Source organism: Bison bison, unplaced genomic scaffold, assembly GCF_000754665.1.
Source record: "Bison bison bison isolate TAMUID 2011002044 unplaced genomic scaffold, Bison_UMD1.0 scf7180017864201, whole genome shotgun sequence".
Lineage (NCBI taxonomy): Eukaryota > Metazoa > Chordata > Mammalia > Artiodactyla > Bovidae > Bison > Bison bison.
The window spans coordinates 357,318-371,053 of NW_011494773.1; the positions used below are offsets into that span (position 1 = coordinate 357,318).

The 13,736-nt window shown below is 39.7% G+C and overlaps 1 protein-coding gene across 10 annotated transcripts in view; it reads left to right on the forward strand.

Annotated features, from left to right (window-relative positions):
* TTLL5 (tubulin tyrosine ligase-like family, member 5) overlaps positions 1-13,736 on the forward strand; it is a 317,321-nt gene that overhangs the window by 237,446 nt on the left and 66,139 nt on the right. The window lies entirely within an intron of this gene.

Below are 13,736 nucleotides of genomic sequence, written 5' to 3' on the forward strand. Positions count from 1 at the left end.
TGAACTGTGGACTTGGAGGAGGGAACTTCCTCCGGGACGTAGTCTTCCTTCAGTCGTTCTACAGAGCTAGATCTTTCCAATTTCATGTAAAATGCAACACTCTTCCCTCACTCCACCCTTGTTTATTTGTTTTTAGGCATTTGAAAAGGAAGACATAGGATTGAGATTTCATAAGATGAATTAACTTCATTGACATTAGTCATCAGGCTCTGTGGAGCAACGATGTTTCTAATACCTTTTGTCATCTTTCTGTCTTACCTGAAAAAAAAGACATCTCTGTACCTGCATCACATACGTGTTTTAGGTCACATTCTTCACACTACCCCCAGCCATTTTCCCTAGAAAACTAGAAATGGACTGATTAAAAAAAAAAAGTGTTGGTTTTAGCAGCTCCTGTCCATTTAAAACTGGGGGACTTACCAAAGCTGTCCAAAGCTGTCGGACTTACCAAAGCTGTCCGGAGGAGGAGGCAATCCCTGATGGATGAACACCTAGAAGAGATTTGTGTATTTCTCTTGCTGTCCTTGGGGTTCCCCATTCATTTGTCCTTCACAAAACCAACTCGAGTTATAAAAAGGAATCCTAGGGCACAGAAAAAACAGTTCGTGTTTTTGCCCCCTTGGATAATGAATCAAATTTGGGTTGAAAAGCAATCCCTTGTGGTTGTTTTAATTATACTGCTGCCAGATTCGTTTATTCAGCAAATATTTATTCAGTGCCTACTAAGTGCCAAGCACTCTTCTAGGAATAACTGGCATCGTAATAACTTTAGAGAACTCTCTGGAGCAGTAGACAGTTCAGTTTGTGGTTGAGAGCCGATGCCACGACAAGAAGGATGTGTGGCCCCTCTCAGTTCCTTAAGGGCACAGCCCCCGGGGCCTGACTGTCTGTGTCAGACCCCTCTTCACACTTTATTGATGCGAGATCTTTAACAAGTTGCAATTTACTTAAACTCTTAGCTTCAATTTCCTTACTTGGGGACTTCCTTGGTGGTCCAGTGGTTAAGAATCCACCTGCCAATTCAGGGGACTCGGGTCCGATCCCGGGTCTGGGAACTAAGATCCCACTTGCTGTGGGACAGCTTAACCTGTAAGACATGACTACTGAAGCCTGCATGCTTAGAGCCCGTGCTCGGTAACAAGAGAAGCCACCCCAGTGAGAAGTCCACTTGCGGCAACTAGAGAGCGCCTAAGACAGCAATGAAGAGCTAACACAACCCCTTACAGTTATTTTTTCCCTTGTTTTTGGAGATAATATCTGTTTCATAGGACAGTTGATAAAGATGAGCAGACTTAAAATATGTAAAGTACATAGAACAATATCTGGCACACTTCAGACCTCTGTAAGTCTTAGTAACCATCATAAGCGTTCCAAAAGCACACACTCCTTCCCAGGTTTGAAAAGCCCACAGTTAGGCGGGGAAATGAATGTTGAATTGACGAGTGTGCTGTTTGCCGTGGTCTTTCCAGTTATTGCTGAGATGGCCTGTGGTGGCCGATGAAGTTCGTGTGCTGGTGGAGAGGGGGGCTCTGTTGGCAGGAGTGAGGCCAGACATTGGAGGACCCCACTCACTGCCCTGAACTCACTACTGGCAGGAGAGCTCTTCAGGCTTCTGAGATGGAATTGCAGCTCTATGGACAGGCTTTGCTCTGCTGCATTTTTGTGGTTTCTTGTCTCTGACAGGCAGGAGTGTGGGAAAACCGGAAGCAGCTCAGCACCAAAAAAGCACAAAAGAGGGGGGGAAAACAGGATTTCTTTAGAATTTAAAAAGTATAATCCAAGTATCAAAAGGCATGCTGTTGAGGCGTTGTTCCAGGAAATAGTTTCCAATTTGCCTTTAAAACTCTAGCACAAGTCTGTGAAGCTAAATAAGTTAGCGCTAGTGGAGACCTGAACATCCTCTCCTTTACATGAAAAATGCAGGGCTTGAGGACCCCCCTGTTTTCAATCTGCTCTCAGGCTTTTAGGAAGAAGAATAGCACTATTTTTCTCTGAACTGACTCAGTGAAAAGTTCTCCCTAGGAAGCATCCAGATAAAGTTTTTTGAAATAATCTTTTCATGTAAGAATTATTTTAGATTTATGGAAAAGTTGTAAAGATAGTACACATAAAGATACGTACACCCAGTTTTCCCCATGTTAACATCCTATATTGCCATGGTACATTTGAAGATACTGCAATACGACGAGACTGTCGCCCATACATTACAATCAACTAAACGCCATACTTCATTTGGATTGCTGAAGTTATTTTTAATCTAGAGAAACCTTTCATGGCTTCTGAAATCAGGATCCTAAGTATCAGGTGACATATTCTTATTATTGTTCCAAAGTACTTGTTCCTAGCCAGCATAGCAAGTTCCTTGACATCTGTGTGATTCAGTTTCCTGTTTAAAATAGAAATGATAATAGTACCTGCCTCATGGGGTTATTAAGAGAAGTAAACGAATTGATGAATGTCAAGCACAAATACAGTGCCTGGTACGTGGTAAATACTGAAGGAGTTTTAGGTGTTGTGGTTAATACTAAGACGATACTCCAAGAAATTTTCACGTAATTTTTTGCTTTATTCCCACAAAATGTGTTGCTTCATTTGCTTGAGCTTATTGCCACCCTGATGCGGGCTTGGTTCATATTAATCAGGAACTGACTCGATGGACATGAGTCTGAGTGAACTCCAGGAGTTGGTGATGGACAGGGAGGCGTGGCGTGCTGCGATTCATGGGGTCGCAAAGAGTCGGACACGACTGAGCGACTGAACTGACTGACTAACTGATCAGTTATGACTGGCGATACTGAGTCACACTCAGGAATGCCATAGTTGTCCCAAGAGACACAGCTAATGAGAAGTTGTAATGAGCTTTTGACTGTGCCAAGCCCTGTGTTTTTGGGTTGAACTTCAAACCTCTCCTAGCGCAGAAGTTGGCACTGGACGAATATAGAAGCAATTTCCAAGAGCATCAAAGTTTCCACATCCTAGAGGGTTGAATTTAGAAAACAATAGAACATAAAAGACGGAATGTCTTTTGAATTTTGGTGCAAAGGGAGTTGAGAATCGGAACAGTGGGGTCCTATTTCTTTATGATAATAGTCTAGTCACTTTCCCTCTAAAGGTTTCAATTTCCTAACTGTAAAACAAAACTCACTGTCCCCACTGAATAATTAACCAAAATAACTTGTTTTCAGTCTGTTCTGTTGAAAGCTTTTTTATGAGCACGTTTGTTTTTTAATCCTGACTCTTTACAGCCATTTTCCCCATCCTTTCTTGGCCCAGCAGTTCTTTGTTATAGTTCTTAGATTCATAGACTTTTATTTCCTTTAGCTAAATCTCACTTGTCAATTCTGTGAAGAGAATGATTTAGATTTTTTTTTTTTTTTGCCTTTTCCACAGTGCCAATACCCTTTTTTGATTTTCCTCTCTAATGTTTGTAACAGTTCATAATTTAGTACCAACTTCAGATCCTCCTTTCAAAACTATTTGTGGTATTTCTTCCAAGCAGGCAGCTTAACTAGGAAGGATGACAGCCGCTGAACAACTACATGCATATGAACTATCTCTTCTTGTAAAAGACTCTTTTTTCAGAGCCAGAATCATACTCTCCAGGAAATATACAGAAAGAAATCTGAGAAGATCAGTGTTTGCCAGGGATGTGGGCAAAACTCAGAGACTAGAGATGAATTTGAAAAGGCAGGGTCAAAGCTGTTTACCTTGGGACTTTCCTGAGAAAAGAAAACTGCACGAGAAACACCAGACTCAACGAAAGGGCTTTTCTTTAAATAGCTGGAGTTACCTTTCCTTGCCAGGTTTTAGTATATTCTGCATCAGAGTGACCTCAGTAGAATTTGAAGCCAACTGCTATTCTGTGTCAGCACCCAGGACAGTGGTGTTTTGCTAAAGGCTGCTAGGGATTAGGAGGCAGGAAAGCTGTCCCAAACCCAGGAGCATGTTAATCCAAACACCAATTAATGTGACCTCAACATTTGGTCAGAAGTGTGATGGAGATGCTCACATTAATGTCAGAAAAATATAAAAATAAAGGATCAAGAAAAAAATATGTTGTATCTTTTTAACAAATGAGTCATGAACAGGAGGCAAAGTAATCAGGAGTTAAAATGGTCCAAAAGTAGGGTCTTGAGGTAAGCATTGAAGATGTCATGTTGTAGGTTATTAACCATCTTTATCAGCTTTTCAGTCTTATTATGTGTAGCTTTGAGAAATATGATTGAAGCTGTAGTGTATCCATCCTTAAATATGAGATTTCTAATTTATGCACTTCCCAAATAATATAGTCATAGACTCTTAGTGCTGAAAGATAAAAACCTGGAGGAAGGCGCCGTGCAGGGCTTTGGGTATAGCAAGGTACACAGATGGACAGTGGCAGAACCAAAGCCAGAATTCACATCCCCTACTGTGCTAACCCCATACTCATCCCAGTAGACCGCTGATTTCAGAGACCCCCCACCAATCAATTCACATCCATTCTGTGCAGCAAGGGACAGATTAATCATCCTAAAATACTGCCTTTGGGAAAATGCAGTGTTAGCACTTAGAAACTTCCTTTCCACACTAGTTTTGCCACTTAAATGGCCAATGAAATGCTCAAAAGTAGGAATAGTTAGTGCCACCCTCATAGTGAGGTGTTGGGGAAATGTCTGTTAGATGCAGCACAAGAAGGATTGAAGAACCTCATTGAGGGCTTTATATACTGCCTGCCTGTGGGAGTGCAGTGTAGGAAAACACTGGCAGCCCTGGAACACACCAGACAGAGCCCTCTCACTCTAAGCGGGCAGGCCTGGAGACAGAAAGAGCTGGGGGCCAGGTGACGAGTCACCACTCAGACTCTCTTTCCTTTACTAGCTCTCAGCATTTGGACCTCAGTGGTAGCCTTAGAAGATCTTAGGATTTGCTTTGGCCATGATGACAATGACATCAGTCTGAAAATAGGTACTCTAAATCACATCTAACCAGTTGTTATCATTGGAATTATGTATGGTCCCGTGGGGAGAGAAATACATGAGACTCATAGAATGATGAATCTTCCTTTGGTGATTTTATACTTAGATAATTTAAATTAAAATCTTACTTTTCATTCATCCTTGCTGAGATGTTAAAATGGTAATGTGACTGTTGGGTATTTCCCATCTCTCACTTCCCTTCTATCTTATCTGATTATGAAAAAAATCCCTTTTAAAAAGATTTGAATAGGGACTTCCCTGGTGCTCCAGTGGTTAAGAATCTGCCTTCCAGTCCCTGATCCCATATGTGTGGGGCAGCTAAGCCCAACGCTGCTACTGCTGAGCCCGCGAGCTCTGGAGCCCACACGCCACGACTAGAGAGAAGCCCGTCTTAGGACAACTAAGACCTGATGCAGCCAAATAGATAAATTAAAAAAATTTTTTTTTAAGATTTGGATAGAAATTGAAAATAGCCTTTGATAGAATTCATATCAGTTCCTCTGTGATCCTCAGTCCTTATTGGCAAACTTAGACTTTCTTCTCTGAGGATGAGCAAATACTTTAAAATCTCGGGGCCTGGAAATAGATAGTATAGCTTTAAAGAAAGATCCATGGAGAAGATTCAGAGGAGCTGTCAACCTCCAAAGTAAGTTTAATCAAGAAAGAAAACATTTCAGAAAAATCCCTAGTGTGCATTGGTTGTGTAGAGCTCAAAAAAGCTATCTGAGAGCAAGTAGTCTGGGGTCAGGAAGGATTGAATGGAAACAAGAACACCTGAGTGAAAAATTGGATTAAACATGGTGAATAGAGATTGGGTGCTGTAGAAAATGGAATTAGTGAAATTCAGGACAGACTGTTAAAATTCTGCCAAAATTCTGAAGAAAAAAGTGTACAAAGGTAAAAATGATGAGAGAAAAGATAGATTCCACCTAAAATAATGAATTCCAAAAGGAAAATAGAATAGTCATTATTACAGGCAAAACAGATCTAACCTAAGGACATAAAGGGTTTTGAACAGTATAATTAATGAGATTAAATTAATAACATGCAATTTTATGCCCTGCAGAGCTCCCATGGAATATTTTTCAAAACTATTTTAGTATAAATCCTCAAAAAACAGAAATTATGCAGTCTCCATTCTCTGACCACTTTATAATAAAATGAGATTTTAAAATCTGGAAGTCACTCAGTCGTGTCCGACTCGTCGCGACCCCATGGACTGTAGCCCACCAGGCTCCTTCGTCCATGGGATTCTCCAGGCAAGAATACTGGAGTGGGTTGCCATTTCCTTCTCCAGGGGAATCTTCCCTACCCAGGGATCGAACCCTGGTCTCCCACATTGCAGGCAGACGCTTTAACCTCTGAGCCACCAGGGAAGCTCCTTAAAATCTGGACAAATGCCTAAATAAATTTAGAATGTTAAAATACTCTTTTAAGTAGTTTAGATCAAAATTATTTTGGAAACTATGTTAAAAATAAGAATTGTACATATCAAAACAAGACAGAAAAGCCCATTCTAGACACTGAAGTTTTCCAAGAGAGTAGAACTTAAATGTTCTCACCAAAAAGAAGAAAGAGAAAGAAAAAGGTAAATATGTAAGGTGATGTGTGTGTACTAAGTCACTTCGCTTGTGTCCGACTCTTTGGAACCCTATGGACTGTAGCCCACCAGGCTCCTCTGTCCATGGGATTCTCCAGGCAAGAATACTGGACCAGGTTGTCACGCTCTCCTCTAGGGAATCTTCCCAACCCAGGGATCAAACCCACCCCTTACGTCTCCTGCATTGGCAGACGGGTTCTTTACCGCTAGCATCACCTGGGAAGCCCTACGTGAGGTGATACGTGTGTTAAATAACTAGATGGGGGAATCCTTGTGCAGTATATATGCCGAATCACCTCAATGTACTTTGAATAACTTACAACTTTGTCAAGTCAATAAAGCTGAAATAACTTTTTAAAGGTAAAAAATGAATTACATATATCAAACTTATGTTTGAAATGTAGGCAACAGTGTGCTTAAAGCTAAACTCATAATTATTTTGTGTTAAATATGGAAAGATTGTAAAGGAATTAACCAAGATACAAATGGCAAATTAGCTTCAACCAATAAACGGGTTTCAACTCATTACAGCAGTGTCACGTTAAAGAGAATTGAGGACTTCTCTGAGCTCAGCAGGAAAGAGTGCTGTGATAGATTAGTAATGTCTGATGTTGAGAATGGTGACTATGCAAGCCACATATTTGTCATACCTGAACTAAGCTTCCATCTCTAAAAGCTAGAAAAGGGTCAATAAAACAAAGCTAAGAAAAACAGATCAAAGGAAATCAAGAAGAAAGCAATATAAACTGAAAACAAGCAGCAAAATTAGCTAAACCCAAAACATTTTTTAGTTCAGGGTAGGGGGACAGGAAAGCAGAAAATAATTTTCACACAGTTCTGCCAGAAAGATAAGATAATTAATAAAAGTTTAAAAAAGTAGATATAGGGGAGATGGAAAAATCAGGAGAACACTGCACATAGTTATAGGCTACTAAATTTTCAAAACTGGATGAAAGATAATATTTTGAAAAATGGGGACTCTCAAAATTGGTTCTTGAATAAAAAGAAAACCCAAGTAGAACACAGTAGAAGTTTTTAAACTATCCAAATAGGTACTTCAAGAAATAGGGTACACGCATAGGCCTAGGAAGCAATTTTAAAATATCGTCTCTAAAGTAGTTCTTTGAACCTTTCTTCTGCACTCTCTGGAGGCTTCCAGTTGCCTGCAAGATAAAGTTGAGAGTCCTTACTCTGGACATTGAAGCTCTCTACGGTATATTCTCCATCCTGTCTCTAGTCTGCTCGGCTCCATTCATTGCTCCTACCTGCCCGTGTCATGCCCCCTGCACAGAATGCCCTTCTCCATCTTCAGTCGAAGTCCTGCCTTTTATTCAAGATCAGGTTCTAGTTTATCCCCTTGATGTAGCTTGACCAACTGCCCCATTGTCAACTCCTCAGCTGGCTCTGCTATCTGCGTCCTTGTCTTATTTTTCCTTTTCCTATGTGTTCTGCTTTCTATTAGGGACAAATGTCTTGTCTTTGTCCTTTTATCATATAAATATTGAATGTCCATTGCTATGCGTTGCTCTGGATGCTGGTGATGACACCGGTGGACAAGACAGACATGAGCCCTGTATTCGTGAAGATCGATTTTGAGAGAGGAGAGAGAAGTTCGGTCCCCAGCCCCTGATAGAACTTGTATTCATGATAAGTTCTCAGGAAATGGTAGTGGAGGAGGTGGTGGTGGAGATAGTGGCGACTTAGTATTTTCCATCAGGGTGAATGCATCAGGGACCCTAAGTAACAAAGATCTCTTCATTAATCATTTAGGCCACGGAGAGTATGGGAGGCTGTGGAGTACAACTGCTAATAGCCCAAGATTTGAAATTAGATTTGAATCCTGGCTCCTTCACTTAATTGACTGTTATTTAGGGATATCTCTAAGCTTCTGTTTTGTTATCTGTAAGATATTATCTACATCATGGAGTTGTTCTTGGGTTTAAAGGAGATCATGTGTTTCCCTGACATATAGTAAATGTCCGTTGCATGCTGGTTGGTGTGGTTTGTAATTTCTGCTGCTGTTACTATTCCCTGTTAAATCTCATTTTTGTTGTTACTAAACTGATGTTCATAAGTGTGATATGGCTCTAGCTAACCAGGCTATGGAAAGTCACACACATTCTGATTTCCTGAACACTAATAACTCTGATGACTATTGAAGGTGAAGGTTTAGTTTCAAACAAAACTAATGATTAGATTTGGACTTGCTGACTTCCAGTTAAGTTGGCTCCATAAGTTTATGCTTAGTACTCCCCCTCTGCTTCAAACACAGCAGTGATAGATAAACAGCTTAAAGAAGAAAAAAGAAACAAGGGAAGCATCTCCATGGCCCCAAAGTGTACTTGCAACAAATAGCAATCAGTGAATGAGGCTGAAGCAACAAGCTTTGTGATCCCTGCTGTGGAAGCAGGCAGTGGCAGCCTGGACCTCAGCTCCCGTGGCATATTGGGGCCTGAGGGTGCCCTACCCAAGAGGCGAGACTCATTCATAGAACACAAAAGAGCGAGTTTTTCAGCTGGAGATGATACTGCCCCCAGAGGGCATTTGGCAGTGTTGGAGTCATTGGTTGTGAGTTGGGGGAGGGGTGTTGCTGCTGGCATGTACTGAGTAGAGTCTAGCGGTGGTACTAAAAAAACTAAAAAAGGTATCCTGCGAAGCGTAGGACAGTTTCCCATAGTGAAGAATTATCTGGTCCAAAATGTCAGTATACCACACTTGGAAAATCCTGAGCTAAAGAATGCTATGGGCCCCGTCTGTAGGAGACTGATAAAGCAGACATGGACCCACTGGCTGAGGCTCCGTCTTTACATGAGGCCATGAGCCTACAGAGTTAGAAAGATAATGAAATGCCTTCTGAATTTCTATTCATCTCTGTGGCAGAGGCACCAAAATACCACTGTAAAGTCTGGTTCTAGATTGGAGTCAGGGGGACTGGGTGGAGGCAACTGTGAAGTCTTCCGACAGGGAGGGATGAACAAGTGGAGAGACAAAGGGGGAAAGTGATTCCTATTCAAACTGAGCCTGCAAACCAGAACTGTAGAACACAGGAATAAATCTAATATTAAGAAAGATTGCCTGCAGAATCAAACCTGAACCATGAATTCCTCACAGATGAAATTAATGTTTTGAATGGTGAGACATATTCGATCATGTATCTAGCCATATCTTGTGGAATATGACATGTGAGTCTAATAGGAATATCAGAAGAGAGAGCCAAAGGATAGGTGAACAAGCAATACTTTAAAAAATAATAACAGAATTCTCAGCTAAAGATATGGGTCTTCACCTAAAAAAATCATTCTTTGCACCAAAATAAATGTACCTCTAGCGACATCATAGTGTGTCTGCATAGAAAGTGCAGACCATCAAGCATAAGTGGGTAGTCTAATGTATTACCTGAAAGAAACCTACTTTTAACTACAAAGAAAAAGAGAATAGCAGCAACCTTCTCTTCAGAAGTAATAAGTGGCAGAAGACAAGAGCTAATAGCTTTAAAGTGTTGAGGTAAAGTAACTTGCAGTCTAGAATTCTATATATAGCTAAATTATCATTCAAGAAAGAAGGCAAAAAATAATAATTTGAGATATTCGAAGTCTAAGAGTATACCCATGGCCCTCACTGAAAAAATTAGTGAAGATAAATGTGAACACAGAATAACATGAAATAATGAAGTACAAAAACTGTAAAATGTCTGTACACATTAACAACTATAAAAATAATTGTTGGTTTTCTTAAAAGGATTAAACACGTTTATGACAACAACAGGATTCGAGGACAAGAGTATTCAGTGGACAGTAAATGTGTGAACACATCTGTGTCAAGTTCAAGGGCAAGATGGAAATACTGAATAGCTTTAGACTTTCTTAGAAAATAGAAGCTAAGCGATACATATACAGTCTGCTGCTTTCAAACCAATAGAGGGGGAGAGAAGGGAATGTAGAAACTTTATGAATCCAGTGGGAGGCAGGAAATGGGGAAAAAAGCAAAGGAAAAAGATAATAAGTGGAAAATTAAAATTAAGATAAAATAAAACACATGAGTAATCCCAATGAATGTTAACAGATTATACTCTTCTATTAAAAGATATATTATCTAATTCTGATTTTTAAAACATCCAGTTATAGGCTGCTTAAAAGATATATCGAAAGGAAAGTCTCAGAAAGGTAAAAGATTGGAAAGAGATAAGCCATGCAGTACTAATTAGAATGAGAACTGTCTGCTGTGGCTCAGTTGCCAAGTCTGTCCAGCTTTGCCGCCCCGTGGACTCCAGCCGGGCCTCCCTGTCCTTCACTATCCCCTGGAGTTTGCTCAGGTTCATGTCCATTTAGTCAGTGATGCTATCTGATATCTCATCCTCTCCCGCTGCCTTCTCCTTTCGCATTCAGTCTTTCCTAGCATCAGGGTCTTTTCCAATGAGTCATCTCTTCTCATCAGATGTCCAAAGTACTGGAGCTTCCACTTCAGCATCAGTCCTTCCGATGACTGTTGACGGTTGATTTCCTTTAAGACTGACTGGTTTGATCTCTTGGTAGTCCAAGGGACTCTTAAGAGTCTTCTCCAGCACAATTCAAAAGCATCAATTCTTCGGCGCTCAGCCTTCTTTATGGTCTTTATGGTCTCACATACATACATTACTACTGGAAAAACCATAGCTTTGACTATGTGGACCTGTGTCAGAAAAGTGATGTCTCTGCTTTTTAGTATACTATCTAGGTTTGTCATGGCTTTCCTCCCAAAGAGCAAGCATCTTTTAATTTCACAGCTGTAGTCACCACTGTGATGTTGGAGCCCAAGAAAATAAAATCTGTCACTGCTTCCACTTTTTCCCCTTCTATTTGCCATGAAGTGATGGGACCAGAGGTATGATCTTAGTTTTTTGAACGTTGAGTTTTAAGCCAGCTTTTTCACTCTTCTCTTTCGCCCTCATCAAGAGGCTGTTTAGTTTCCCTTCACTTTCTGCCGTTAGACTGGTGTTATCTGCATATCTCAGGTTGATGTTTCTCCTGGCAGTCTTGATTCCCGCTTGTGCTTCATTCAGCATGGCATTTCACATTATGTACTCTGCACTTAAGTTAAATACACAGGGTGACAGTATACAGCCTTGGCGTACTCCTTTCCCAATTTTGTACCGTCAGTTGTTCCCATGTAAGGTTCTGACTGTTTCTTCTTGACCCACATCCACGTTTCTCAGGAGGCAGGTACGGTGGTCTGGTATTCCCATCTCTTTAAGAATTTTCTACAGTTTGTTGTGATCCACAGACAAAGGCTGTTGAGTAGTCAAGCAGAAGTAGATGTTGTTTCTGAAATTCCTTGGATAGCCATAGGAAAAGGAAATTAAACAAAAAGCACTGGTAGGGATAAAGAAAAGCACTTGTATGCACTTAACATAACTTCAAAGTGTATAAATCAAAAAATATAAATAAAAAGCTAGCAAATTATCTAAGAGAAATTCACAAATTATCATAGTGAGTGATTTATTTAAATATACTTCTATTGGTAACTGATAAGTAACTCAAAAATTTCTGAGGATTTTGAATGCTTGAAATACAGAATTAACTGTTTGCTTTAATAAGTGGCTTTTAATCTTTTTGACAACCACTCATAATTTAAAAATACATTTTATATGCAACCCAGTAAAAATATCTATATATGTATGAAGTTGAAGTTTCACATAATACTTTTAAAAATGCTGATTGTGTCCCCTAAATTAATTTTACAAACACCCCTTATGAGTCACTACTCATGGGAAAATATGAATAGCTATGCATCGTCTCTTGGGCCCAAAAGGGATAATATACATTCTTTTAAAGTACGTGTGGAGGACTTCCCCGGTGGTCCAGTGGCTAAGACTCTGTGCTCCCAGTGCAAGCAGCCCAGGTTCAATCCCTGGTCGGGGAACTAGACACCACAAGCTGCACCGAGAGTCTCCTGTTGCAACTAAAAATTCTGCTTGCTGCAACTAAGACGTGGTGCAGCCAAATAAACAGATATTTAAAAAAATAAGTAAAGTATACGTGGAATATTTACGAAATTTCAGTACATACTGTGTCATAAATGAAGGCTCCACCTATTTCAAAATAGCAGTATCACACTTTATAATCTCTCTGTCTCTCTCTCTCTGTTCAGTCGCTAAGTCGTGTTCAACTCTTTGCAACTCCTCCCAGGGACTGTAGTCCACCAGGCTTCTCTGTCTGTGGGGTTCTCAGGCAAGAATACTGGAGTGGGTTGCAATTTCCTTCTCCAGGGGATCTTCCCAGACCAGGTATTGAACCCGCGTCTTCTACATTGGCAGGCGGATTCTTTACCACTGAGCCACTTGAGAAGAATTACATATATAATTTATAATTATACTTAATTTAGAAATAATAGTTTTTTTAAAGGCCCATGTGTTTAGAAGTTTTTTAAAACAAAGTATATAATAGTTATTAAAGAGGTAATCATAACAAAAATAATAATCATTAGAACTGAATGGCCATGAAAGTATGACATATCAGATTTGTGGGATAGTCAAAACTGCACTCTAAAGTAAGCTTATAACCTTAAATACATTTATTCCAAAGATATGAAAGCTTGAAAATCAATGAGTTAGTCATTTAACTTGAAATGCTATAAATGAAACAACAGTAAATTAACCAAAATCAAATAATAAAAATACAGAAATCACTTAGAACAACCTGGCATGTGGGAGAACAGTGCCTCAATCAGTGCCTGGCACGTATTAGGTGTTCATTAAAAATTTGGTGAAGCAATGAATGAAACAGCAAACAAAAACTCTCCAATGATTAATAATTTTTTAAGTGAAAAGATACACATAAATAATATTAGGAATGAAAAGAAATGTGACAAGAAATAAAAGTAAATTTGTAAAATGTGTTCTGTGCACCAATAATACACAAATTGACTTCACTAAATGTTTCTTGAATTGGTTTTGGAACCAGAGTCACATTAATAATGTTCTAATTGTTATTTGCTAAGGATTGGAATGTTGGTGTCTGTTTGTGAAATGTGTGTATCATCCCTGGACAGGATTACACATACACCTATCTGCACATAGATATGTTGTATGGAGAATTAGAAGATAACTAATCTGTGTGAAATGTTTGCTAAGCAAAGTTGAAGTCTTTTGGCGGGAGGTGGGAGAGGTGGAATTCAATTCTTTAACCTAATTTGCATCTTAGGAT